Here is a 24,355-nt window from a genome sequence, read left to right as displayed (position 1 = left end):
TAGGACAGATTGATGTAATAGAATTTCAAAAAAGAGGCTTGCCACATGTTCACTTATTAGTTTTTCTAAAAAAAGAGCATATCATTAGAAACGCAGATTCATCAGATAAAATCATATCGGCGGAAATTCCTGAGAAACAAAAGAATCCAAAATTATTTGAAATAGTGAAAAAATTTATGATACATGGCCCATGTGGAGGTCAAAATCCACATTCACCATGTATCCATAGATCAAAAGAAAAATGTATGTACTAAAACATTCCCAAAAGAGTTCAGTGAAGAAACATGTATTGGAGAAAATTCATATCCATTGTATAGGAGGAGGAATAATGAGAGTATACTAACTTATCAGCATGGAACAAAAGTAGTCATTGCTGATAATCGATACGTTGTCCCATATAATCCATATTTGTTACTACGATTGAACTGTCACATAAATGTAGAAGTATGTTCATCAATACAATGGATTAAATATCTGTTTAAATACTGTTATAAAGGACATGATTCGGCATTAATAGAAATTAGAATTGACGACTCAAATGAGTACAAATATGATGAAATAAATCAATATTTATCAACTCGATACGTGTGCCCTCCAGAAGCAATGTATAGGGTTTATCAATATGAAATGCATGAGCAATCTCATGTCACCATTAGATTAGCTGTACACTTAGAAAATCAATAGAACATTTATTTTAAAGAGGGATTGAAGAAACTGCAATCAAAGCGTATAAAAATACAACACTGACAGCATGGTGTGAACTGAATAGGAATGAACCAGAGGCAAGAAAATATTTATTATTCTGAAATACCTCATCATTGTAGATTTGATCAAGAAGCAAAAAAATGGAAGAACAGGGACAGAATGAGAATACCAATAGTGACCAGAATGTATTTCGTTAGTCCAAGGGAAACAGAAAGATATTGCCTAAGATTATTATTATTGCATGTAAACGGAGCGAAAATTTTTGAAGATTTAAGGACCTATGAATCAAAAATACATGCTACGTTTCTTAACGCAGCAAAAGCAAGAGATTAAGTAGAAAATGAAGAAGAAATAACGTTATGCCTTGAAGAAGCTATGAATTTCAATTTTCCAAAACAATTATGTGAATTATCCGCCTACATATGTGCTTTTTGTTTCCCTAAAGTTGCTCGGGAGCTATGGGAGAAATATAAGGAAAATTTTATGGATAAAAATGAACAGAATGAAAAAGGTGAAAAAATAGCACTGATGACAATAGAAGAAATTTTGTATAACAATGGATTATGGTTAATAAATTTTAATCTCCCATAAAGAAATAACACATTAGATATAGATGAATATGACGAAGAAATGAAAGGAAAAATTGAACGAGAAAAATTAGAAAGTGAGATTAGAGAAATCGAGAAGAGTTTAAATGGGGACCAAGAAAAGGTGTACAAAAAGGTGATCGATGCAGTAAGAAATGAAGAAATAAAGGAACGATTTTTCTTCTTAGATGGCCCAGGTGGAACTGGCAAGAGTTATTTACTAAATGGAATAATAAAAAAATTACTTCATGAAGATTATAGAGTAATTCCAGTAGCATGGACTGGAATTGCTGCAAATCTATTAAAAAATGGAAGAACTGTTCATTCGACATTAAAATTGCCATTAAAAATGAATGAAACTTCAACATGTAGTATACAAAATAAATAAAAAATGTGGGTAATCATAAGGAAGAGTAAATTAATAATATGGGATGAAGTAACAATGTCTACAAAATACGCTTTTCAAGCTCTAAATTTATTATTAAAAGATATAATGGAAAATGATGAAATATTCGGTGGAAAAGCAATATTATTATCAGGAGATTTGAGACAAATATTGCCAATTGTGAAACATGGAAATCGAACAGCAATTGTGGAGTAATCCATTAAACGAAGTTTTCTATGGAAGTATTTCAAGAAAATGACATTGACAATAAATTTTAGATTGAAGGCATCAGACAAAGATTTTCAAAAATGGCTACTAACAGTAGGTGACGGTAAATTTCAAAATGATTTTGAAAAGACAAATCAAGTAGTTAGAGTACCTGATGGAAATTTATGTAAAAAAATCTAATTTATGAAATATATGGAGAGAAGATTGAAAGAAATAGTCGTAGCATTGAAAATTCGGCAATTTTAACGACACTAAACCAAAATGTATTAGAATTGAATAACGAAATTATAGAAGAATTGAATGGAAGAGAAACAGTATTCTATAGTATAGACACAGATATAAATGATAACGAACGAAATAAGACGACGGTTCCTGTAGAATTTTTGAATTCCATTACTCCCCGTGGATTCACACCTCATAAACTTATATTAAAAGAAGGTTGTCTCGTAATGCTTCTAAGAAACTTGCATGTTGAAAATGGATTATGTAATGGAACAAAAATAATAATAACCGAAATTAAATACCATGTACTCGTGGCTAAAACAATATCACAAGAGAAAGGAGGAAGCAAAATGATATTACTACCAAAAATAAAATTCATAACTTTGGAAAATGAATTTACCTTTATAACGTGCAGAAAACAATTCCCAATACGATTAGCATATGCGACGACAATAAATAAATTTCAGGGTCAAACTTTAGAAAGAGTAGGTGTTTATCTTAAAAGTAACGTATTCAGTCATGGTCAATTATACGTTGTACTATCAAGAGTGAGAGCAAGTCAAAAATTGAAAATATGTATGACAGAAAGAGGTAGAATAATTAATGAAAAAGATGGGAATAGTTATATGAAAAATGTAGTATATGATGAAATTTTGAAAGAATAATGTAATAGAAATATATGTATATACATATTAGGTAGACTCACGAAAAGAAAATTCCAATTTCAGTTTCACGGCTACCCTAATATGTACATAAAATGAACAAACGGTGTAATTTTTTTCCGATTTTTTACAATGTTTCTTATGACAGCACGTCGCTTTAAAGATTTCTTATGATAAAATGTACGTAAAAACGATTCTGAATTTTTGATCCAATATTTTGTGAGGAAAATATCAACATTTAATCATCATTCCACTATTCAATCTTTTGCAGAGATCCAAAAAATGATGGTAATATTTTTTTTCATTTTTTAACTTGTTCATTGTTGTTAAAAAAAAGTCTGATTCCCACCGAAAATGGAGATTTTCAGAGACCTGCGGTAACCTTTCAAATTGTCCTATTCTTTCTAGATCTTGACACGAGATTATACAACTATTCGATTATGATCTCAGAAAGAGAGAAGTATAGTCCTTCACTGTTAAATGGAGAAAAATGCAAAAGAAAATGTTGAAAATTCTGGAAAGTGTCAGGTGGTCGGATTATCCGGTGCTCCTAATGGGAGCTATAAACTGAAATGGAGAGGGTTACCAAGCTGGACAGACCTTTGCTCGTACGAGACGAAGTCCTTTACAACACCCAATAAATCAAAACATACCCTTTTTTATAATAGATGAATTTCTTACTTTTCCATAAATTTATTGAGAAATCTGCACTTTTCAATTCTCCATATAACCACAATTCTAACAAAACTTGATTGATAAAAATATCTCCATTTGGAGTAGAATGAGTATTTTCACATCGAAAGTTTGCTCTGAACTCAATTGTAATGTCCTGAGACGATTTCTTCTTGATAATATATAATAATTTTACAATAACTAATTTCGCGGCTGTACTATGTTATTGATGGCTAAGTGATTTTCATGGAAATAAAGGTCATGATACGTAAAAGTAACAAGATCATGAATATAACGATAGTTAACACTGATATAATTTTTCTTCATTCTATACAATTTGAATTTTTCGTCGACTTATTATTTAGATATTTCTCTAAAAAAAGCTCTAAATGCTTTCTGTCATATTTCGGCGAAACTTCTCGGAATTTATTAACAACTGACATTAACTGTTGTTTGTTGCATTCTTCTTTCGTGAGCAAGTTATTAAACTCGCTCACAAGAGCTACACTCCTTTCAGCGAGATAATTTGTAACATGGAGAGGCTTGACAATTTTGAAAGCTGTTGCAAAATCGTCTCTGTCATTTCATGTGATGGGATCACTATCCAGAAAGCTTCTATTTATTTTGAAAATTTCAAAAAATCTAATGGAATTTTCAGTTACAAATGAATCTATGGTCAATTTGGGAATTAATGTCAGATCTTTTCTTTCTGCTCTGTTCTTCCTATTTTTGTTGAGAGCAGGACGCGATTGAATAGCTTCACACATCATTTTCTTCCAATTATCACTCACTTTTTCATCGAAAAAAGCGACAGCGATTAATTCTTCCGATAAATACAAAAGGTGAGTGACGAACTTATCCAGTACAGCTTTCCAGACCTTCGACGAGACAGGATTAAGACCACTAGCATTTGCTGTTAGTTGTTTTAACAAATTTAACAATTTTAACAAATTTAAAATGTTGTTTGGAGCTGTTCCTGCATTTGAAACCGTGAACCAAGCTCTTTGATATGAAAGGACAATGAAAATGCATGTATCTAACAAACCGGATTTCTCCTGGGATGTCAAATGGAACTGGTCTTTGAATAAAAAAATCGTGAGGCAATAAATCGCTTTAGCCATCCATCGAGCATGATGAATGGGACCCAAAGCTCGAAACCGATTGACTCTCGTCAAATTTCCACCTAGAAACATCACCACCAGTTCCAAAAACTCCATGTAGTCCATACGGTATAGTCCCATCCTATGAAGTATCGAAAAAAACGAAAGTTAAATCAATTAATTGTACTATAAAAACTCGAAATATGATGCATATTTAAAGTATAAGGGAATGAATTTTTTCAAATCAGAAAATTTCTCGTAACTAACCTTCAATTGCGAGTCAGCAAAAGCCAGCACTTCTGCTATATCCGGATGCAAAGCTTCCTTCACTTTGATATCCTGAATTCCGGGGGAAAATTCTGCTCTATTCATATTTTCCCACTGACCTTGAAATCTTTTAAAAATTGGGACATCAGGGCCAGAAGTACATCCCATGGCCGATTCCCAAGCTGTTTTCAAGAGTGCTCATGAATATGATGACGGCACCCTAAATTTAATACATCCTTGCCAAGTAATCCTTCGAGTAAGATACATGCACCATTGACAGGGGCTGTATTACTCGCAGTTGTATCAAAAACCATGGCACATGTATCATCGAGCATGTCCTACTCATTCAAGCATTTATTGCTTCGGCTTGTCCTTCTCCAGTTCCTTTCTCTAGTCTAGGTACACCAAGTAATTGGTGCCACTCATGGCCAGATACTAAAATTGGAAGCCGATCAATTTTTTTGAATTTATTCTCTGGCGCTGATTGCTGTTTACCATCCCAGTGCACAGAGAGTATATGAGCTGATCTCAATTTCGAATTATCTCGAATCATATTGCTGAGAGACTCGATGTTTTCGCCAATTTTGAGGGATAGTTTCTCGACTCAAATGTACATCTTTCAAAGTCATATCAGCTGTAATTAAGGTGGCGGCTATCACGGGTGCGGCCATCCGATCGCTAACTTTAGCTCTGTCCAAAACGGCCGTAATATCCGCAGTCATGATCTTCCGCCTTTTGGGTTTTGTGGACGCCAATTTAATATCATAATTGGGGTCTTTGTCTTCATCGTCGTCCATCTGTTTCAATAATACATCGATGCCTTCATCTTCGTCGAAAAGGTAATTGCTCTAGTTGGAAGCAGCTATTCCCAGTCCACCTGATTATTTAAAAAGGAAAATCGAAAATAAATGCATAGAAAAACAAGCAGGGGTTCGAGCCTTTTTGGCCGAAGCCATCTGACCGTTACTTTATGTGTTATAACTCTTTTTCTTTCTTGCATTTCTACCAATTTCAATGGTAGTAAGCTTCCGAATGGGATAGAAGGCATTCGGGAAGAAGGCATCGAAACAAATATTTTGAAAAAAAAAATTGAAATCGTTTGCGTAGTTTTTAAGCTATTGCACATAAAAGGTTTTCAGAGAAAGTCGAATATCTCGGAAACTACCCATGCGATTGAGCTCATTTTCAATAGGAAAGATTGATACTACGAGAGAAAGATTTTGTCCAAATTTCAAGTTGATATCTCAATTTTTGTACAAGCTAGAGTGATTACAAAGATTTTTATGAAAAAACAGAAAAACGGAAATATTTCGAAACCTTTGTATAAACGGGTATATATTTCTGATTGATTCGGATAGAAAGCATCGAAACGAATATTTTGAAAAAAAATTGAAATCGGTTGACTAGCTTCGAAGATATTAGCGAAAGACGATGTAAAATCAATAGCTTTTTCTCAAAAACTATTTGATCAATCGGGCTGAACTGTTGCACAGAGTTAGTCCTTGTTAAGATCTATAATCTGACAAAATTTCAGATTTTTTGGAATAAGTTTAGCCAATTAATTACTCAATTTTCCAAAAATTGACCACCGGAAAGGTGGCGATGGACATTGACACCGATAGACATGGTCGCCTAACTTCGTATTTTTACGGTTCAGACCATTCTACATCATTTCCAATCAAAATTAGAGAATATGAAAACAGCACAATTACAATGCTTCCATTCGGAAGCAAAATTGATAAATGAACCAAAATTTTGAGTTACTATGATGAAAAAGAATTGATATATCACAAACATTTGACTTGGCAAATAACCTTCTGATAAAACTAAATCGAAAGGGTAGATTCCAATCTCGTTTTTAGCATCATCCTCCACAACGAAAAAAAGTGAATTGGTTTTAGAATGAAGTTTCGAAATTTTAGAAACCATGGTTTCTAACCTTTAGGTTTCTAAAATCTAGAAACTTTTTTATAAGTTTTAGAAAAAATCGTTTAAAAATAATAATGATTGGGATTAATTTTAAACCAAAATATACTTAATTGCAGAAAAAATTGAAGAATATAATTTTTTTACTGCGAGCTTTGGAAATTCATTCCTTCTCTCCTAATAGAGATTAAGGAATGAAATCGCTGTCATTTATTAAAAATATAATTCTCGATCGGTAGGCTTTGATTTCATTCCTTCATCTGAATTAGGGACGGGAGAAATTAATTTTTGAATGAGTAGAACTTGTCCGGAATTGATGCGCGCTTTGAAAATTCATTCTTCCTCTTCTAATAAACATTAAAGAATGAAACCGCTGTCATTCATTGAGAATATAATTTTCGATCGATAAACGTTGCTTTCATTCCTTCATCGCAATTAAGGCGGGGGGGGGGGGGGGGGGGGAAAGGAATTTTCCAATCGGGGGAGCCCTTTCGGGCTGACTCGACGCCGGAGAACCGTTCGGAGTTACTCCGCGCTTTTGAAAATTCATTCCTCCGCTCCTAATTGAGATTAAGGAATGAAACAGGTGTCATTTATTAAAAATATAATTCTTGATCGATAGGCATTGGCTTCATGCCTTCATCTCAATTAGGGAGGGGAGAAATGAATTTTTGAATGAGAAGAACTTGTCCAGAGTTACTCCGCGCTTTGAAAATTCATTCCTCCGCTCCTAATTGAGATTGAGGAATGAAACAGGTGTCATTTATTAAAAATATAATTCTCGATCGACAGACGTTGCTTTCATTCCTTCAGACTAATTAGGGGGGGGGGAGAAATGAATTTTCCAATCGGGGGAGCCCCTCCGGGCTCACTCGACGCCGGAGAACCGTTGAGGGTTACTCCGCGCTTTTGAAACTTCATTCCTCCGCCCCTAATTGAGATTAAGGAATGAAACCGCTGTCATTTATCGAAAATATAATTCTCGAACGACAGATGTTACTTTCATTTCTTCATTGCAATTAGGGGGGGGAGAAATGAATTTTACTAGTCGCGCTTTTGAAAATGCATTCCCCCGCTCCTAATTGAGTTTAAGGAACGAAACCGATGTCGTTTATTAAAAATATAATTCTCGATCGGTAGGCTTTAGTTTCATTCTTTCATCTCAATTAGGGAGGGGAGAAATTAATTTTTGAATGAGTAGAAGTTGTCCAGAGTTACTGCGCGGTTTGAAAATTCATTCCTCCTCTCCTAATAGAGATTAGGGAATGAAACCGCTGTCATTTATTGAGAATATAATTCTCGATTGATAGATGTTGCTTTCATTCCTTCATCGCATTTCTAACATCGAGAAAATTTTTTCAATTTTTGAGGGGGGATTTTGCAAACTGGAGGGTTTTGCAAGGAGCGGGTTTGGAAAGAGGGGTGTTTTATGAAAGGGTGGGTTATCGTTGGGGTTTTTCAAAAATATCTCCAAAACTAAGGGCGATAGCGAATTTTTACAGAAATTTGGGGGGGTGGGAGGGAAGTTGTATTGAATTCTCCATGTACACCCCCCCCTCCCTTTTTTCAATAAAAATCTCCCTCAGTTTCGGAGATATTTTTGAACGACTCACCGATCCAATTCTTTTGGTTTCGAATTCTTCAATGCACTCTCCCCGAATTCCCCCAAGATTTTCGTAAAAATTCACTCTCGCCCTTAATTTTGGAGATATTTTTGAAAAACTCATCGACGCAATTTTTTTGGTTTCGAATTCTCAATTCACAACCCCCCCTCCCCCTCTTTGCAAAATCCCCCCTCCTCACACATGAAACTCCCGATATTTGGGTACCCCTTTCTATGTATGGGGCACTTATGCCCTTTAAATTTTCCGGCCGTAATTTTTTAGTTAAATTTGGAAATTTTCTAAAATTAAGAAAATTAAGCATTGGTTTTAAAAAATGTTAGTTCTTAAAAACAATCCCCAAATTGGTTAGTTTTTATGATCCCACCAAGGATAAAGCTTAAAAACAGGAGTTTCTAAAATCTCGAAACTAGTTTCTAAAGCTAATCCACTTTTTTTCTGTGTCCGTTCGCTACAACTTTGTTCCACTGATTCAAAAATTAAGAAAGTTTTCCATTTCGTTTTTCATAGACCTATGACAAATTCAGCGATACAGGATTGAAATGAGTTGTACTTTAATCCAAACAAGATTAGAGAATTAGTGCTTAATCCTTTTTATCACGTATGAGAAAATTCAATAGAAAATCTAGCGAATTCGCTAGAAAATTCTATTGGAATTCTATAAGAATTGTATGGGATTCCTATAGCATTTCTATTGAAATTCTGTTGAAAAATTCTATTCGTTTTTTGCGCTGACCCTATTGGATATTTGATAAGGAAAAGTCAATAGATTTTGAATTTCTGTTTACATTTTTCTTTTGAGATTTTTTCTATTAGAATTATTGGGCACAACTTCTGAGTTTTTTCTGCTCTATTTTGTTTTGTTTTGCATTACAGAGTTCGAGTGGAAAAAAATTAGAAAATTGATGCCCAAGCATTCTTATAGAAAAAATCGCAACAGAAAAATTCAAACAGAAATTCAAAATCTATTGAATTTTTCCTGTCGAATATCCAATCAGATCAATGCAAAAAACGAATAGAATTTTTGAACAGAATTCCAATTGAAATCTTATAGAAACTCCATTGAATTCCTATAGAATTTCAGCAGAATTTTCTAGCGAATTAGCTAGGTTTTCTATTGAATTTTTTTATACGTGATAAACCAGAATAAGAAAAAATTTCCTTCCTCTCATAGATTCGGAGATGTCTATCAAAAATATTGCGTTTGTATTTTTCTAAACAGTTGGGAAGAAAATGTTCAGTGATGTTGACGTACCTTGTTTCGATGAATTAATTGCTTCTTCCTCTTTTATCGATATACTACGGATCCAGATTCTAGTATCAATAATTTTATTCAAACAAGCATTTTGTTCTTTTTCACGATGCAAATTCAATAATTCTCTAGCAGCTTCATTTGTCATGACAGCAACTTCTTTCTGGAGAGCGATGTCAAACAAATCGTCCAACTTACTTTTAAAATCTATAATTTTCGTTTGAACCGTCATAGATGTCTCCTTCCGTGATCCGTACTTCAAGATAGTCTTATACTCCTCCACCAATTTGTTCATCTTACGGATTGAATATGATTCATCGTAGACTGGAATTTCCGCGTATTCCCAGAAGATGGTGCACTTTCGTAAAACACACACTGCAGCTTCGCGTGCCGTGAATTTCGGTGTAGCATGTATTGTATGATAGAAGTAACATTGTAAAACCTGTCTATTGGAGGGTATTCGATTTCCGCGAATTTCAGGAATTGCATTACCGATAAATACAATATCGGTCACTTGTCGCGTTTCCGGCATATTAACGTCTGCTTTTCCACTGTTTACTATATGAAAAAAAATTATAATACACCGATTGCTCGAATGTACACTGTTTGGAGGTCTTCGCTCGACTGATCTTTAGGGCAGACCAGGGAAAATGTCACAACGCATTGTGTTAATTGAAGGACGAAATAGGTAGAAGTTTAGAGCCCCAAAACCAATTAGAACTGAACGAGAAACGTGTTTTCTTTGACTCATCATAAATCGCTTTGGAATGAGTTTTTAACATGCCTCAGGTAATATTTGGGCATACACTAGTCAACTAAATGACTCCAAATACTGATTCATCAACGTGCCGTTCCGGAAAAGTTTATGAATGTGAAGCAGCCCCAAATGATTTCGAGATGCTAAAATGACATCATAAAATTCCCGAGCGTATGAGTTTATTAGGCAGCATTTGCATTTTTGCCATGCTGCCCCAGAATTTTTACTTTGTTCTCCATTTTATCGTTTTTGCTGGTAATTTCTTCAACCTTTCCCACAATTCTCCCTATTCGGAACTACAATCATGATCGTGTTTTTCAGGATTTTTCCGGGCAAGATCATCAAAAAATCATTCGGGGTGTATGATTTTTCCTTTGCCGGGATTTTGCACTTCGATTATAGGATTAAAGGAGCATTAATATTTTTCTCGTTTTTCTTATAAAATCTCTTATTGTTTTTCCTCCTTGCATAATGACGTCATCTCATTATGTAGAATGAGCAATTAGTTTTTTGATATCCTCACTGAAAATAGAATATCGAGAGGAGCAAAAAAGTAAATCAACGAAGAATATATTTAGAGGAGGCGGGGTAAAAATTTTGTCAGATGATACATACTGTTTAACCTGAAGAATACCCATTGCACCGACCCGACATTTGTATACCTGAGAAACGATCGTCATAAAGCCATTGGACTTGTCACCAAGCCTAGCGTCTCCAAATTGCCAGCAGGTCAGATATTTTCTTCCAAATTTGAATCGTGCGTGCTATCATAAGGAATATTGTAAAAAATCGGAAAAAAATCACACCTTTTTTTCATTTCATGTACTATCTTATTACCATAGTTACCATAGTTGTAAAACTGAAATTAGAATTTTCTTTTCGTGAGTCTACCTAATATATGTATATGAATCATGATGAAAAAAAAAATATTGTTCTTATTATTGAATAATAATATAAAGAATTTGTCAGAAGACTTAGAAAATTGAAAATTGAAGACTTATTGAAAATGATAAAAATGTGCACGAAATTAACAAACTATGTCTCAATTGCTTCAATTCTTCCGATTGTTTCTCAGTCACCCATCTGTGTGTTGACAATCATAATAAAATTAAAGTCTTCATTGTAAATCATGTGGAATTTTTTTATATGGTAGTTCTCACAATTCATAGAATTTATCGTCTAATTCGATTGATATTATGAATAGTTCTTAAAAATGTTTTTCTTAGGCTATCGTTAACTGATTTAGAACGAGAAAAAAATACTATTCTTCCCTTTTCAAAAATAAGATTTGATAAGAGTCGATGTCAGAGAATTATAATATTATAAACGTCACAGTCAGTGATGTGATTATATCTGTCTCAAGTTAAAATATACGAATGAAATTTTCGGAGTACATGAGAAAAAAAAAATTTACCTTTGATTCGATTTTGTGAATATATTCTGAGTGTAGTCTCATGATGTGGACATTAAAATCATTTGTTTTATAACAACTGTTTGGTATAAGATATTTTTATTTTCAGCCTCAATTTGATTTCGAGGAAAGTTTATTATGATGGATGAACAGAAGAAGATAAAATTTGATTTTATATCTACACATTCTCCCGATACATCTACATCACTAGATCGTCTTTGTAGATCTGTGATACCAGACCGTGTCGTTGATGAAGAAGACCAGAATTTTTTAGATGAGGAAGATGAGAAAGATGATGATAAGACTAAGGATAGTGATAACTGCTACTTGTCTTAAGAAAAGTAAAAGGAGAACAATATAGAATTATTATAAACTATATTTTGACAAAATAAAAAAAACATTTTACATACAAGAGGTGCATAACTACTTTCTTATGAAACATATTTTTTTTCAGAATTATAGAAAAAATGATGCTTCAGTTGTAAGTTTAAAATTTAAACTTGATGGTTCAAACTTTGATGTTTGAAAATTAAAATAATTTAATTATAAAAGAGAAAGACAAATGAAACAATAAAATAAAATAAATTAATTTAGAGTAATCTAGCGACGGGCGCGAAGCGCCCGTTTGCTAGTCAATCATTAATGAGATAATTCAATGTTTAATGAGATCTAAAAATCGACTTTATCACTTCGGTACTGAAATAAAAATGTCGTTAGGTGAAATAACAAAGAGTCATTATAGTTCTTTTCAGTGTTATTTTTTCGGCTTCCTTGATTGAAATATAAATAGATGCATAAATCAATTCATGAATTTATTATGTAACATTATTATATTATAGGGTTTTATAGAGTTTCTTGAAATCTTGAGGGAATGAAATAAGATGAAGATAAAAGGAGATGCTCGGGCAACGCCGATTACACCAGCTAGTTATTCCCATTCGGAAAAAGAACGAATATCAATCTAAAAAAAAAACTACACATAATTAATGCGATTCTTCATATCATCGCGCTTCTGTTTCCCAATGCTCACCGAAGTCCTTGGATCAACGTTAATGAGAGGAGTTCAATCGTCAATCTCCCCATCCCTCTCAATTAATAATTCCTTATCAATCCTCATATTATGTAACACGCAGCAGCTAATGATGAATTTCGACAACTTGTCGACTGTCCACATTTCAATGATCAGCAGTTCTCGGAAGACATTCTTTAAACGATCGATAGCATTCTCGATTAACACTCTCATCTGGGAAAATCGATGATTGAATCGTATTTCTTCCCTCGAAAGATTTCTCCGACTGAATGGGGTGATTAAGTTCTGTTGGCAGGTATAGGCTGAGTCTCCTACTAAATGATATTTTTCACCGAATGTTCCTGGTAGTTTTTCAGAGAGTGGTGACATGGAAAAAATGGAAGGGTCGTGAGTCTCCCCTGACATGCCTGTGCATACATTTATGAATGTTGTGTGAGAATCGCACACGACTTGCAGACCGAGTGTCGTCTGCTTATCGCGGTCAGCATACATAGATCTGTCCTTGTGTACTGGCGTATGTATGCGAATATGCGAATATATCGATTACACCCAGAACGTCAGCGAAATTATACGTCTGGATATAGAAACAAAAGAAATGTTGAAAAATCTCAGTTTTGCAGGAAAAGGAAAGCTCTTAGAATTTCTGATCACATGATTATTCCTGAAATTCAATGAGGTTTCGTCCTGAATACATGAGAATTGAGGAAATAAGAATGAGAAAAAGAAACTTTGGATTTCATTATTGGATGACACAGAGAGAAAAAGTTTCTAGATTCCAAAATCACGAGTAAATAACTAACTAACTAACTAAATAAATAAATAAACAATTGAATAAATAAATCTGGTAATTTTCATCGGAAATTCTAATGATTTTTGTCAAATGATTTTTTTTTCACCTCATCGCACCCATAACTATTCTCATTCTCACCATTTCAAACTTTCTCGCAGCTTGTTCTTTGTCATGCGGTAATTTGATGATTTCAGAAGGAATGCTAATGAGAAAATCCATCACTCTCTCGTTGTACCGCCAAACTGTGGCTGCAGATTTTTCAAATCTTCCCGCTACATCGCGAAGAGTAGTCTTGTTGCCAGCAAACCTATCAATTTCTAGTGATAACAAATTAGATTATGCAATTTTCCGACCAATAGTCTTGCATATTACGCGATAAATTATCAACTTACCAAAGGAACATAAGAACTGCCTCTTCTGCAGAAATGTCAGATGATCCTTCAAGAGTATACGTCGGGAAGAACAGTGATTTCTCAAACTTGGTGATTAGTTGATTCGTCACCGTTCTCTCCAAACGGAAATTTGCCCTAAATTCCTCATCTGTATAGCTGTGTATAACCTCCAAAAAATTGTCGACTTTTCGTTTTTTTTGTCTTGTTGACAAGCAAGTGAGTACAGCAATTCAATTTTCTCGCCATTCGTTATCTTTCATCTGATCATCACGATAGTCATCCTCATTTATCAGTAACTCTTGTAAAATAGTCTGAATTACTTTTCGTTTTGCCATTTTCAAATTTCAGTTCAATATTTCCAGCCGTTCTGTTTCAATGAAATAACAAAGGCATAATTAGGAAACTTCACTTCAAGAAAAAAAAAGAACGCAATGAGAATATCGAAAACTACTGGATTTGAATGAATCTTCACGACGAAGAGGAAGGAAGAGCATCGTCTCTGAGGATGATGCTCTTCCTTCTGGTGCAAGCTAGCATTCCTCCGAGTTTATCAATGACACCGAGTTCTTCTAGTGAACCAACTGCCACTGGAACACTTGGTGCCACTCCAATGAGAGCTGTTGAACCTCGTGAAAAACCGAAGGAGGATTTACCCCAGGGTGGCACAGCTGCCTCCAGCCATGGCTGATCCACCACTACAGATGCCCTCGCAGACGTCGACACCACCCAGTGACACCCCTCAACAAGAGACAAAGAAGGATAAGAAGAAGATGACACATGAGGAGAGGAAAATGGAGGCGATAATGAAGGCTTTTGAGAGGCTGGAGAAGGCGGAACAGAGGAAGCAAGAGGTTCAGGCGAGAAATGCCCAGAGGAAGGAGTCTGGTGGTGCACAGAGTGATAATGATGACAGGGATCACCAGGCCGATTCGACGTAAAAGAAGGAAGGGTAGAGCAAGAACTACTCGTACTTCTCAGTCGTCGAGCCACAGTAGAAGAACGAGTTTGAACTCAGCTGATTCAGACCTTTCCTCAACTGATGACGATGATCAAGCTGCTTTGCAGTCATCATTTTTGAGGCGTCCTCCCTGCTCATCACTGTCATCAACCAGTCAAATGTACTCTCCATCAAAGAGTGATTTGTCATTAAGAGACTCTGGAAATCCTAATCAAGTGATCCCAACAGCTGCTGATATTCTCTTGGCACTAGCCAACTCCAATGTCGCAGATGCTGGCAGATCAATGTCTCCAGATTGCACATTGCAAAAGCACAACATGTGATACAAGTGGTACGAGTAGCAGTTCTCAGAGCTTGACAGCGTCCACACCTCTGTCGTTAGCCTGTCTGCTTATTGCAGCTGCTGTTAGACCACTGGCACCACGCTTCAAATGGCTAAAAAATGATAATATTTCCAGTTAGAATGGACACGAGTGCAGACCAGCCAACAGAAGTGAAAGCTGAGCAAAACAGTGATGAACGAGGCATGGACCTTTTAGATGTTGTAGAACCAGAAGGAGCTTCTGGTGAGAGTAGGTTCACCCTGCTGGATGACTCAGTGACATCGCTCATTGACACATCTTACAGTGACATCGCAGAAACATCAACTGAAGTGAGTCACCAGGTCATTTTCCCAGCTGAAGGGGTTGCTACTACTACCAGTACTCTTCAAACACCGGATGATCGTGCTCCATCTTTCAAAACAACACCAAGCATTAATGAAGCCATTCTGAAGACGTTTGAGGAGAAACTGTAGCTGCAGATGGAGACGATTGCACTGCTCGATGAGCAAATGATGTTAGCAGTCAGTACATCAGCAGAGTGGATGATAGCTACGATGGTCGGAGTAATCGAGTCCTTGAGCGAACAAATTTCAGAAGAGTTCGCTAAATATGAGAACACATCTGAAGAGTATTATTCATTTAAAAATAACTTGAAGAATGCGACATTATAGGAAATTCAACCTGCCATTCGACCTACTATCTAGCATATTATTCAAACTAGTATTCAAACTATTATTCAATTTATTATTCAATCTGTCATACAATGACAATTAATTTTTGACATAAAAATATTGTTTGAACATGAAAATATTTAAAGTTATATTCTAATGCTTTTTCTGAATTAAAGACATCAATTTCAAAATGAAAATGAAATTGTTTTTTTCTAATTACGATGAACAAACGATGAATATTAATTACGGAACAATGAAGTGACAATATTGGGAAACGCTGAATAAGATCTAAATCATATCAATTCATTACAGTCGATGTACTGTGTTTTCTCAAACCAAATTATGAATTTTCAACTTTAATTCCTTCATTGAATGACGAAATTAAAAAAAAGTCGTACTTTCATGACGACGAATCGAATCTAAGGTCGAAATGTACATGAATTGCCAATTTATGTTGATATTTGAGAGTTTTTCGGTGCAATAAAAACAACACTTTCAATAATAACTTGAAATTTCAGGATTCTATAATAAAATGCTAAAAATATTGGATGGAATATAAAAGAAAATTCGAATAATTAAAGTGGAAACTTGGAAAAATTATAATTAATCATGTTTGTGTACGTTGGTAATTGTGTCATCAAGACACTTGAACATTTTATTTGTCTAAAGCCTCTTTTCGATCTGATCACTAAAAAAAAATAACATTTTTTCTTCATATCAACACTAGAGCGATATAGTCACCAGCACGATAGATAAATGCACCTGCGATTGCGCAATTTCAATGCGGTCTGCCCTAAATCAAGAATTTAAATCGGATCAGGCGCTCGGAATATTCCTCCAATAGTAATTTCCTCATTTTTTAAAATTTTTTTTTCATCATTTCAGCCACAGCCTTAAGGAGCCTTTGGTCACGTTCGATAGTTTCCTGCTTTCGGATGGCCTCTCGTTCCTCCCGTTTGGCATCTCTTTTAGCATCCATTTCTCGCATGACTTCCAGAGCCTTCTCCAACGCAGACTGCCTTTTTCGGCGTGGCTTTGTGACCTTTTTTTGTTTTTTATCTTTCTTTCTCTTCATCAAGGCAGTCCTTGATGACTGCTTCTTGGACCTCATTTAAGTAGGAGTTCTCTGTGTTGCAAATTCCTCGTAAAAATCTTCTGCGATTGCCTGCCACATTTGTAGTTCATTTTTGAATTGTTTACGAGGGCCAACATCTTGTTCCATCTCTGCTACTTGCTCCATTAAAAAAATCTCCTGATCTTCTGTCCAAAAACCTGAAAAAATGCAAAGTTATTTACTGCTATTGGTATTCTGTTCATCCTTCACGAAGCTTTTTTGTACATTCCCCAAATGACTCGAATTTTCAATCAAAGGGTGGATATTCAGTACATGAATTCCCAATTTCAATTGATTTTTCCATAAGACTTTTAATCATTAATGGCGAAATGGAAATATTGTATGATGAAAATTCCTAAGGAATGTAAAAAAATGTCGTTAAGGACCCGTTTTGGAAAGTTGTGTGCTTTAAAAGAAAATTGTGGGAAAATTTCAATGTGGTGTTTTTCAAAAAATGTTGAAAAATTTCAATGTGCTGTGTTTCAAAAAATGTTGAAAAAATTCAATGTGCTGTCTTTCAGAAAATGTTGAAAAATTTCTATGTTTAGTTGTTGAAAAAATTTTCGAAAATTTAAATGTGCTGTTGTTTAAAAAATTTCACGATGTCATTTGTTGTTTATTAACCCAGGAGAATTAAAAAAAAGGGAAATAAAAAGGGTGCCAAGTTCTTGAAGTTAAGCAGGTTATATTTAAGAACGATAAAGCTCTTTGCAAGAACGATACAAAAAATCAAGGTTTTACAGTCACTTGACATTCAAAGGTTGTTTTCGCCTTATTAATTCCAACGCAGTATAGCTAATCCTTATGAGTTCTCGGTGGGTGACGATCATAAAGAGTGTGGTTATTTTGAGAGGTCAATTACAAAGAGTTTGAATATGAGTGATTTCTCGAGAAAAAAAATCGTGAGAAAAATAGTCAGGACCAACGTACTTGGCGCGGTTTTTGATTCTTACATGAATGATTTTGTTAGCATCGGTTCCGAAATCACTTATCGTAACTACATTATAGTAAAAGGAGATACTTTCCTAGATGGTTTTCAGTACTGCCACTGCTACTACTACCTTGAATGGGAAACCCAGCCTTCGAATCTTTCATGTTAGTTATCTGCAGGAAATTGGAAATCACTCTGCGGCACACTGCCGTTTTCCTAAAGCTGGCAGGGATAAATATTTTCGGAAGATAACTTGTTGCATCATATTGGAGAGAATTTTCACCATTTGTCCTTTTGCACTTTCACATATTATTACATTATTTTTATCAATATTGGTTGCTTGGGTTTACAGATGTAATGTGGCCGCACTGGTAGTTCTGTTAACCAGATTGAACCACGAGATCCGACCTCGGTTGAGGTTTGTTTTGACTTGACGTGATACGTTTTAGACATTTATTTCTGTGCATTGGTTACTTGGGTTTACAAATGTAACCTATTCTTATCAATATAGATTGCCATAGGAATGACAGAGGGATCAGAATACAGCTACGGTAGATGAAGAGCGAGAGAAGACAGATTCAAGCACCCATAGCCTCAATTTTAGTAGCGGAGTACCGTGGTATGGAGGTAAGACCCACTGTTCACATTGGGTATTTCAAAAAACGCGCCAAGTACGTTGGTCCTGACTAGTTTTCTGACGTTTTTTTTCGATAAATCACTCATATTCACACACTTTGTAATTGACCTCTCAAAATAACCACACTCTTTATGATCGTCACCCACCGAGAACTCATAAGGATTAGCTACACTGAGTTGGAATTAACAAGGCGAAAAAAACCTTTGAATGTACAGGTGACTGTAAAAACCTTGATTTTTTGTATCATTCTTGCAAAAAGCTTTATTGTCCTTACATATAATCTGCTCAACTTCAAGAACTTGGCACCCTTTTTTATTTCCCATTTTTTAAAAATTCTTCTGGGTTAATAAATGACAAATGGTCGTGAAATTTTTTACACAACAGCACAATTAAATTTTCGTACATTTTTTCCACAACTAAACATGAAAATTTTTCAACATTTTCTGAAAAACAGCACATTGAATTTTTTTAACATTTTTTGAAAAACAGCACATTGAAATTTTTGAACATTTTTTGAAAAACAGCAAATTGAAATTTTCTCACAATTTTTTTTTAAAGCACACAACTTTCCAAAATGGGTACTTCGCGACATTTTTTTACAAAAATTTTTTTTTTTGAGCAGATTTCAGGATTTTTTCCAAATTATAAACGAAGAATAATTTCATCGCCGCACTCACTCATCGTGATGCTTTCCATTTTTCTCATACAACAATTTGGGAAGAGATATCAGATAATGCTGATGTAACATTAGTCTCTGCTTGAAGACTATTATGCTTGTCAACACAACGCATCAAAATGGATACATCGCGGTATTTAAAAAAAAACAATGCTTCCATTCGGAAGCAAAACAGATTGAGCAGTGTTTTCAAAATGATTTTCGTGTTCTTTTTCTGTTTAATATAGAAGGCGAAGTATAAGTTCACTCTCTCCCTCATTCTTCATGGACGCTTCCCCTGATTCACTCATGTTTCTGGAGTAGACATGAGATGATATTTGGAATTACTTCGCTTTAGTTTGCTCTAGGAAAAGAAGATAAATGTCCTTTGAATTCCGTGGCCATCGCATCTTTCCAATACGTGCATCATCTACATGTATCCACTCACTTTTTTTTATCCCTCAGTATACTTGTATAATGATCATTCTTCCCCCTGTTGCAATGTAACATGGCACTATTGACACAATAGGAGTTATCACCAACAACAATTGTAGTGGTCGGAACCGCTTTCAAGTTCCATTTGTTAATTTTTTCTTTGATTTTTTTTGTGCATGAAAAAAATGTCTAGTTTGATAATCAATATTCCATTACTACTAGTTATTTTTGTCTTGCGAGAATTCTCAGTTATCTGTCCAAAAGTATCACAATAATCGAGAGGATCATACCAACATGAAAATGTATTTTCCATCAAATTTTATTATTATTATTTATTTATTGCTTTTAGGATACGAAGTCCCATTGCAGAGGGGGAATGATATACATAATACATAAGAATTGATAATTAAGAAGAACATCAGTTAAAGAGAATAAAGAAAGAAACTTGAGTACAAAGTAGCTTTCTGGAAGGGAAAGAAAAACAGGAGCCATGTCTGACTATAGTTTAAATTATTATAAACTTATAAACAAAAGCTTATGGTAACTTGCAAGGAGCGCAAAGAGGCATTAGTGACATCAATTGATCCTCTGGCAATTAGAAAGTTCAGTAATAGCTTATAAATGTTCTTATTTTGAATATAATCAGAGTTATACAGTATAAAGCTAAGGGAGCAGTTCGAGAGATGAGGGAATGTTTTAAAGAAAATAATCCTGTGTGTTAATATCGCTGTACAGTTTAGACAGAAATGTTGGAGGGAATCAGGCTCATTGAGGTCACAATACTTGCATATACTATTAGGACTAAACTTAACTCTACTGTTGTTTAGGTAAAAATAACAACTATAAAAGTTCGCAAGACGAAATTGTGCTAATATACGTTTACAGTGTAGGCTATGATTCTCAGTTAGATAATTCGATTTCCAAAGTAGGGCTTGGGAGGGACAAGGAGGGACAAGTTGACATGAAGAGGATAGTTTCCAGCCTTCAATATCAGCATTTCTGAGGATTTGTTCATAACAATTTAGTATTTCACAGGTATTAGAGGCTAGCTTGTGGTAATTTACATCTTCCCAGAGCTGTACATGTCCAGTTAGCTGTAGAACATTTCTAATTTGAGATGCCCAGTTATATCTTGACTGCAATTGAGGCTCAGTTTAACTAGTCTTAGAATGCAAATTTTCGGTAAAAAGGAGTCATTTTGTTTGAGCATTTTCAGCGACCAATCCCAAGTTAGTTTCATAGTTCTGTATCTTGTATGGGGGAGGTTTGCCTCAAGCCTGAGACCCCATCCCGGAGTACATTTAGGGAGATTCAAGGTTCCTCTAAAGAAGTCAAGTTGAGCAGTTTCAAGGTCTACAATAGATAAAAGGTCCCAAGCAGGTACAGCATAAAACAGAGTCGAGGTAACAAGGGAATTGAAGAGGGTGGCATAAGTACTCCAGGAGCTGACACCCAGTCCAGACAAACCTCTTAATGCAGCTCCAGTTGCCATTTTTGCCTTCTTAATTGCATACCTAGTAGCTTCGTTGCATAGATCGTTTCGAGAGAGAGGGATGCCAAGATATAGATATTGCTTGACAACCTCTAGCTCAGCGCCTTTATACATCTTAAATTTAGAAGGTAACTTTTTCAGTCTACCGCCTTTTTCGAAGGCCATAATTTTAGTTTTTGAAACATTAATTGCAAGGCCATTAAGGTCACAGTATTCTCCAAGAACTCTGAGTGCTCTCTCCAAGTTAATATGTGAATCCACAAGAATTGCCGTATCATCAGCATAAAGTAACATTAAGACGTCAACAAAACCATCAATGTTTAATCCCGAGATATTTCTATCTCGAAAGAATTTCTCGAAATCTGCAATATACAGTATAAACAGGAGCGCACTCAGAGTTTCGCCCTGCAAAACTCCCTCAGTAACATCAAATTTATGTGATCTTTCATTATTACAGATTATTTGAATTTTAGCTTGATCATAGAGAGATTTAATTATTCTAATAAGTTTGGAACTAACGCCCATTTCACTCAACTTGGCCCAGAGCTGGTGATGCGGAATCGAGTCGAAGGCTCGACGAAAATCTACAAATATAGAGTATACTTCACGTCTTGGAAGGCGAAGTTGTAAATGTACAGCAGAGAGCAGTGTGAAGATTGCTTCGCTGCAGCCTCTACCAGCCCTGAAGCCAAATTGAGATTGTGGGAGTTTGCAATTCTCCTCAGCCCATTTTTTCAGCCTCTCTTTCAGGATATAAGTGAAAATCTTAGTTATGTGGTTAACGAGGGCGATACCGCGATAGTTATTAGGATCAGCTTGGTCACCTTTTTTAAACACCATGGACAAGAGGACATCCGCCCAAGCCTCTGGACATGACTCAGTCACCAAAACACGATTGAAAAGGTCTACGAGGACTATCTTTCCGGAGAGAGGGAGAGAAACATAAAATTCATTGGAGATGAGATCCAGTCCAGTTGCTTTGTTGGATTTTAACTTTTTAAGAATCGAGTCAAGTTCCGTCATCGAGATTTGTTTTTCTAGAGGGGGAACAGAATTGGTGGTAGGAATAAAAAGGGAGAGGTCTCTTTGTGGGTAGATATTACTATAGGAGTTATTCCAATTATCCATTGAGACTTTACAAAAATAATTTCTTTGAGGTTCCAACTTTTTTAACGTCATCCAAAATTTTTTGGAGTCTTTGGAATTATTTAGGGCAGATGTTAATTTATTTTTAAATTCTTTCTTCTTAATATTAATGAGAGCCTTATATGCGAGCTTGGTGAAAGGCATTTCGAGAAACAAGGCAATATCTGTTACGTTTAAAGGCATTGCTGAGCTTCGCAACTTTAGATTGTTTATGCTTGATAAGTGGGTCTTTAGCCCAGGTGTGCTTTGAGTCGCTATGTTGAGGCTTGGAGGATCTGTAGAGAGACTGCAAGAGGTCAGCTTGAGACGCAGCACTGACCATTGAGTTCTGCAGTAGGCTATTCAGTCTATCTGGGGAGACATTAGGAGCATAGGAGAGGGTGCAGAGGTCAGAAGCAATGGATTGAGTAAATATTTCAGTGGCTTCAGAATTATGAGGGGCCCACTTGGGTTTGGTGAGGGTGTTACTGGGGGGTGGAGCAGCGGAAGAGGGAAGGGACGAGGTAGGTAAGGGAGAGGGAGTATCTGCAGAGGGATTGTGGTCCAGGTTGGGGTCAGAGAGGGTGAGAGTTACAGGAAAATGGTCAGAGAAGGGCATGGACAGGTCAACTGAGAGGTCCGCAACGTAGTATAGGTGAGATGCCTTTACAAATATCAGGTCGACCACACTGGCTCCATTGTGGTTCAAAAACGTCCAGCTGGCGGGTCTGTCGCCCTTCACCCTCCCGTTTAATAGTATAAAATCATTCTTGGACATGAAATCTATGAGAATAGAACCACGATGGTTGACAAATTCATCAGAGTTAACGATGTCTGGGTAACATACCGAATCAGTTAAAACGTCAGGTGGAAGGGGGTCAAAGCCACCAACTCTGGAGTTAAAATCACCACCAAGGATAACTAAATCGTTCTCATAAGCCAGCTCAATACGGTCCAAGAGCCTCGGCAGTCTCCCTAGAACAGATAAGAGGTCTAGATCAGGTTTAATGTAAATATTTGCAAGAATAATGCGTATATCAAGAGTTTCGAATTTACAAAAAAATCCAGGTATTACAGATACTTAACAGAGAAGAGGGGGTAGTTGAGAAGGTCCCAAGGCCACCACTCGGGCTACCAATGTCCAGGGTATTTGTAGCATTTCTCCAGTGGCAGGTGAGGCCTCGTAGCAAGTAGGATGGGTAGAGAGGCATTGAGAGCTGCCAGGTTTCGGAGACACAGAAGATACTAGCATTACGTGTAGACAGGCCATTCAGTGTTAGGTTGTCGAAACCGTGGATGTTCCAGAAGACTATTTGAAGTTTGCTGAGGCTCAGCAGTTTTTTGGCACTGGATGGAAGGTGGCAGCAGCTTGTAGAAGTCCAGGGATTGAAGTAGATTGAGGGTTGCTAGACCCATTGAATATTCGGCTTTGGTGAGCATTGGTAGTAGTTGGGCCCTGAGGTATGACATCTTGGGCTTGGTCATTCCAACGATAAGCCATGTTATCGATCGAGAGTCTGTTGTAGGTGAATTTAACTTGCTTTCCTGAGTTTCTAGCAAGCTTTGCCAGCTCTCTGATTCTCCTAGCTACTAGACTTTCATGCGTAGAGAGATCTCTGTCAATAAATACATTGCGGAAAAGAGGGTTCCTTATCAGATCTTTTTTACTGGACAGAATTTTGTTTTTAGTCTCGAGGGAGTTAAGCTGGACGATGCTGTCCCTCTCCAATATGTCAATCTTCTTTTGAAGCCCATTGATAATGGTGGAGTACTGATCAGGCAGGGCAGGAGCTGCTCTATTCGCTTCAAGGAGCGAGAATTTCTCATTGACAATAGCTTTGAGGTCGTCATGCTGGGCCTGCAGATTATCGGTATAGTTATTCATTTTAATTTCCAGATTTTGACAAGTTTCTTTGACCTCTCTTAAGCAAGATGACATCTCTTTTTTTAACTCATTTGTAGAGTTAATAGAGGCTTGAAGAAGCTGCATTACTTTATCAAAATTC

Source organism: Diachasma alloeum, unplaced genomic scaffold (genome assembly GCF_001412515.2).
Source record: "Diachasma alloeum isolate Michigan unplaced genomic scaffold, Dall2.0 Dall_scaffold_00511, whole genome shotgun sequence".
Taxonomy (NCBI): domain Eukaryota; kingdom Metazoa; phylum Arthropoda; class Insecta; order Hymenoptera; family Braconidae; genus Diachasma; species Diachasma alloeum.
Note: the sequence above shows the minus strand (reverse complement) of the source record.